Source organism: Oncorhynchus mykiss, chromosome 12, assembly GCF_057628025.1.
Source record: "Oncorhynchus mykiss isolate SJ-2025 chromosome 12, ASM5762802v1, whole genome shotgun sequence".
Classification (NCBI taxonomy): domain Eukaryota; kingdom Metazoa; phylum Chordata; class Actinopteri; order Salmoniformes; family Salmonidae; genus Oncorhynchus; species Oncorhynchus mykiss.
In genome coordinates this window covers 37531425-37537424 of record NC_143033.1, presented here as the reverse complement: position 1 = coordinate 37537424, position 6000 = coordinate 37531425, and the positions used below count along the sequence as shown (strand labels likewise).

General features: G+C 44.2%; 1 protein-coding gene across 1 annotated transcript in view; it reads left to right on the top strand.

The window, feature by feature from the left end:
- The first annotated feature begins 1488 nt into the window (after window positions 1–1488).
- The window catches only part of fgfr4 (fibroblast growth factor receptor 4), a 50760-nt gene continuing 46248 nt past the window's right edge, over window positions 1489–6000 (top strand). The window contains exons 1-2 of the mRNA XM_090192393.1: window positions 1489–1799; window positions 2168–2229. The gene's annotated coding sequence lies outside the window, so the exon portion shown is untranslated. The remainder of the gene's footprint in view (window positions 1800–2167; window positions 2230–6000) is intronic.

Below are 6000 nucleotides of genomic sequence, written 5' to 3'. Positions count from 1 at the left end.
CAAACAACAACACAGAGTTACACATGGAATAAACAAACACAGAGTCAATAATACAATAAAAAAGTCTATAAACAATATGTGCAAATGAGGATGTATAAGGGAGGTAAGGAATTAAAAAGGGCATAGTAGCGAAATAATTACAATATAGCAATTACACACTGGAGTGATAGCTGTGCAGAAGATGAGTGTGGAAGTAGAATTACTGGGGTGCAAAGGAGCAAAATAAATCAAATAACAATATGGGGATGAGGTAGTTGGATGGGCTATTTACAGAGGGGCTATGTACAGGTTCAGTGATCTGTGAGCTGCTCTGACAGCTGGTGCTTAAAGCAAGTGAGGGAGATATGAGTGATTTTTGCAGTTCGTTGCAGTCATTGGCAGAAGGGAATTGTAAGGAAAGGCAGCCGAAGGAGGAATTGGCTTTGGGGGTGACCAGTGAAATATACTTGCTGGAGCGCGTGCTATGGGTGGGTGTTGCTATGGTGACCAGTGAGCTGAGATAAGGCGGGGCTTTACCTAGCATAGACTTATAGATGACCTGGAGCCAGTGGGTTTGGCTACGAATATGAAGCGAGGGCCATCAAACGAGAGTATACAGGTCGCAGTGGTGGGTAGTTTATGGGGCTTTGGTGACAAAACTGATGGCACTGTGATAGACTGCATCCAATTTGCTGAATAGAGTTTTGGAGGCTATTTTGTTAATGACATCGCCGAAGTTAAGGATCGGTAGGATAGTCAGTTTTACGAGGGTATGTTTGACAGCATGAGTGAAGGATGCTTTGTTGCAAAATAGGAAGCCAATTCTAGATTTAATTTTGGATTGTAGATGTTTAATGTGAGTCTGGAAGGAGAGTTTACAGTCTCACCAGACACCTAGGTATTTGTAGTTGTCCACGTTTTCTAAGTCAGAACCGTCCAGAGTAGTGATGCTGGATGGGCGGGCAGGTGTGGGCAGCGATCGGTTGAAGAGCATGCATTTAATTTTACTTGCATTTAAGAGCAGTTGGAGGCCACCTAAGGAGAGTTGTATGGCATTGAAGCTTGTCTGGAGGTTAGTTAACCTGTTAGAGCTCTAGGGGCGCTATTTCATTTTTGGATAAAAAACGTTCCCGTTTTAAGCGCGATATTTTGTCACGAAAAGATGCTCGACTATGCATATTCTTGACAGTTTTGGAAAGAAAACACTCTGAAGTTTCAGAATCTGCAAAGATTTTGTCTGTAAGTGCCCCAGAACTCATTCTACAGCGAAAACCAAGATGATGCATCACCCAGGAATTAGCAGAATTTCTGAAGCTCTGTTTTCCATTCTCTCCTTATATGGCTGTGATTGCGCAACGAATGAGCCTACACTTTCTGTCGTTCGCCCAAGGTCTTAGCAGCATTGTGACGTATTTGTAGGCATATCATTGGAAGATTGACCATAAGAGACTACATTTTCCAAGTGTCCGCCTGGTGTCCTGCGTCGAATTCGATGCGCAATTGCCAGCTGCTTCTACTTTACCATTTGATTCAGGGGAGAAAGCATGTGTCCAAGAACGATGTATCAATGAAGAGATATGTGAAAAACACCTTGATGATTGATTCTAAACAACGTTTGCCATGTTTTCAGTCGATATTATGGAGTTAATTTGGAAAAAAGTTTGCGTTTTGAGGACTGAATTTATGGATTTTTTTTGGTAGCCAAATGTGATGTATAAAACGGAGCTATTTCTAATACACAAGGAATCTTTTTGGAAAAACTGAGCATCTGCTATCTAACTGAGAGTATCCTCATTGAAAACATCAGAAGTTCTTCAAAGGTAAATTATTTTATTTGAAGGCTTTTATGTTTTTGTTAATGTTGCGTGCTGGATGCTAACGCTAATGCTAACGCTAAATGCTAACGCGAAATGCTAACTCTAGCTAGCTACTTTTACACAAATTATTGTTTTCCTATGGTTGAGAAGCATATTTTGAAAATCTGAGATGACAGTGTTGTTTACAAAAGGCTAAGCTTGAGAGATGGCATATTTATTTCATTTCATTTGCGATTTTCATAAATAGTTAACGTTGTGTTATGCTAATGAGCTTGCTGATAGATTTACACAATCCTGGATACAGGGGTTTTTTCATAGCTAAACGTGACGCAGAAAACGGAGCGATTTGTCCTAAACAAATAATCTTTCAGGAAAAACTGAACATTTGCTATCTGAGAGTCTCCTCATTGAAAACATCTGAAGTTCTTCAAAGGTAAATGATTTTTTTGAATGCTTTTCTGTTTTTTTGTGTAAATGTTGCCAGCTGAATGCTAATGCTAAATGCTACGTTAGCCATCAATACTGTTACACAAATGCTTGTTTTGCAATGGTTGAGAAGCATATTTTGAAAATCTGAGATGACAGTGTTGTTAACAAAAGGCTAAGCTTGAGAGCTAGCATATTTATTTCATTTCATTTGCGATTTTCATGAATAGTTAACGTTGCGTTATGGTAATGAGCTTGAGTCTGTATTCACGAACCCGGATCCGGGATGGGGAGATCAGAAAGGTTAACACAGTGTCCAAAGATGGTCCAGAAGTATACAGAATGGTGTTATCTGTGTAGAGGTGTATCAGAGAATCACCAGCAGCCAATGCGAAATCATTGATGTATACAGAGAAAAGAATCGGCCCGAGGATTGAACCTTGTGGCACCCCTATAGAGACTGCCAGAGGTCCAGACAACAGGCCCTCCGATTTGACACACTGAACTCTGTCTGGGAAGTAGTTGGTGAACCAGTCGAGGCAGTCATTTGAGAAACCAAGGCTGTTGAGTCTGCCAATAAGAATGTGGTGATTGACAGAGTCGAAAGCCTTGACCAGGTCAATGAATACAGCTGCACAGTAATGTCTCTTATCAATGGTGGTTATGAAATCTTTTAGGACCTTGAGCGTGGCTGAGGTGCACTCATGACCAGCTTGGCAACCAGATTGCATAGTGGAGAAGGTATGGTGGGATTCGAAATGGTCGGTGATCTGTTTGTTAACTTGACTTTTGAAGACCTTAGAAAGGCAGGGTAGGATAGATATAGGTCTGTAGCAGTTTAGGTCTAGAGTGTTTCCCCTTTTGAAGAGGGGGATGACCACGGTAGCTTTCCAATCTTTGGGGATCTCAGCCAATAAGAGAAGAGAGGTTGAAAAGGCTAGTAATAGGGGTTGCAACTATTTCGGCAGATCATTTCAAAAAGAGAGGGCCCAGATTGTCTAGCCCAGCTGATTTGTAGGGGTCCAGATTTTGCAGCTCTTTTAGAACATCAGCTATCTGGATTTGGGTGAAGTAGAAATGGGGAGGCTTGGGCAAGTTGCTGTGGGGGGGGGGGGGGGGCAGGGCTGTTGACCGGGTTAGGGGTCTCCAGGTGGAAAGCATGGCCAGCCGTAGAAAAATGATTATTGAAAAACGTAATTATCACAGATTTATCGTTGGTGACTGTGTTTCCTGGCCTCAGTGCAGTGGGCAGCTGGGAGGAGGTGCTCTTATTCTCCATGGACTTTACAGTGTCTCAGAACCTTTTGGAGTTTGTGCAACAGGATGCAAATGTGTATTTGAATAAGCTAGCATTTGCTTTCCTAACTACCTGTGTATATTGGTTCCTAACTGTCCTGAAAAGTTACATATCGCGGGGGCTATTCAATGCTAATGCAGTACGCCACAGGATGTTTTTATGCTCGTCAAGGGAAGTCAGGTCTGGAGTGAACCAAGGGCTATATCTGTTCTTGGTTCTACATTTTTTGAACGGGGCATGCTTATTTAAGATTGTGAGGAAGGCACTTTTAAAGAATAACCAGGCATCCTCTACTGACGGAATGAGGTCAATATTCTTCCAGGATACCCGGGCCAGGTCAATTAGAAAGGCCTGCTCGCTGAAGTGTTTTAGGGAGCGTTTGACAGTGATAAGGGGTGGTCGTTTGACCGCAGACACATTACGGACGCAGGCAATAAGGCATTGATCGCTAAGATCCTGGTTGAAGACAGCAGAGGTGTATTTGGAGGGCAGGTTGGTTAGGATGATATCTATGAGGGTGCCCATTTTTACGGATTTGGGGTTGTACCTGGTAGGTTCCTTGATAATTTGTGTGAGATTGAGGGCATCTAGCTTAGATTGTACGATGGCCGGGGTGTTAAGCATGTCCCAGTTTAGGTCACCTAACAGCACAAGCTCTGAAGATGGATAGGGGGCAATCAGTTCACATATGGTGTCCAGGGCACAGCTGGGGGCAGAAGGTGGTCTATAGCAAGCGGCAACGGTGAGAGACTTGTTTCTGGAAAGGTGGATTTTTAAAAGTAGAAGTTCAAATTGTTTGGGCACAGACCTGGATAATAAGACTCTGCAGGCTATCTCTGCAGTAGATTGCAACTCCGGCCCCTTTGCCAGTTCTATCTTGTCGGAAAATGTTATAGTTTGGGATGGACATTTCAGGGTTTTTGGTGGTCTTCCTAAGCCAGGATTCAGACATGGCTAGGACATCCGGTTGGCAGAGTGTGCTAAGGCAGTGAAAATGACAAACTTAGGGAGGAGGCTTCTAATCTTAACATGCATGAAACCAAGGCTTTTACGGTTACAGAAGTCAACAAATGAGAGTGCCTGGGGAATGGGAGTGGAGCTAGGCACTGCAGGGCCTGGGTTAACCTCTACATCACCAGAGGAACCGTGGAGGAGTAGGATAAGGGTACGGCTAAAGGCTATAAGAACTGGTCGTCTAGTACATTCGGAACAGAGAGTAAAAGGAGCAAGTTTCTGGGCACGGTAGAATAGATTCAATGCATAATGTACAGACAAAGGTATGGTAGGATGTGAATACAGTTGAGGTAAACCTATGCATTGAGTGGCGATGAGAGAGATATTGTCTCTAGAAACATAATTTAAACCAGGTGAGGTCACCGCATGAGTGGGAGGTGGAACTAAAGGGTTAGCTAAGGCGTATTGAGCAGGGCTAGAGGCTCAACAGTGAAATAAGGAAATAATTACTAACCAAAACAGCAATGGACAAGGCATATTGACATTAGGGAGAGGCATGCGTGAGTGATCATAGGGGTCCAGTGAGTGGCTCGGCGGGCCGGGGACACGGCAATTCAGGCAGCTAGCGGGCCGGAGCTAGCAAGCCAGCAGAAGGGCCTTAGAGGGACGTCGCGACGGAAGAAGTCAGTTGTAGCCACCTCGTGCTGTTGCGTCGAATGACCAGTCGTCGTGGATCAGCAGCGCTCCATGTGGTAAAAGGGTCCAGGCCAATTGGCAAAATAGGTATAGTGGCCAAAGAATTTGTCCCATGGGCCTCTTAAGCTAACAGTCCGATATTCTCTAGACAGCTACCGGGCCGCAGCTAACAGGCTAGCAAATGGGCATTCAGGGGACGATGCGACGGAGGAGCCAGTTGAAAAACCCCTTCGGGCGAATTACGTCGGTAGTCCAGTCGTGATTAGTCGGTGGGGGTTCTAGGCCAATTGGCAAAATAGATATTGTAGCCCAAGGAGTGGGCTACAATACTAGCCGGGAGATGGGCCTAGCAAAGGCTAGCTCCAGGCTAATTTGTTCTTGCTTTGGGACAGAGACGTTAGCCAGGAGTGGCCACTCGGATAGCAGCTAGCTAGCTGCGATGATCCAGGTGAAAAGGTTCAGAGCTTGCGATAGAAATCCGGAGATATGGAGAAAAATAAGTCCGATTTGCTCTGGTTTAAGTCGCACTGTGCAGACTGGCGAGAGTTGTCCGAGCTTGAGGTAGTAGCTAGTTAGCTGGCTAGCTTCTGTTGGGGGTTCTGGTTCAAAAATGTAAGAAAATAGCAGATCCATGTCACATTGGGTGAGGTGGATTGCAGGAGAGTATGTTGAAGAAAATATATGCGAAGAGATATAAAAAGATATATACACAATGTATAAGACAAGACGAGGACAAAATACATCTGACTGCTACGCCATCTTGGATCTAATATAAATGAACAGCTATGTTTCTCTGTGTATCCTCCAGGTCTGTTTCAGTGGCAGGGCCTA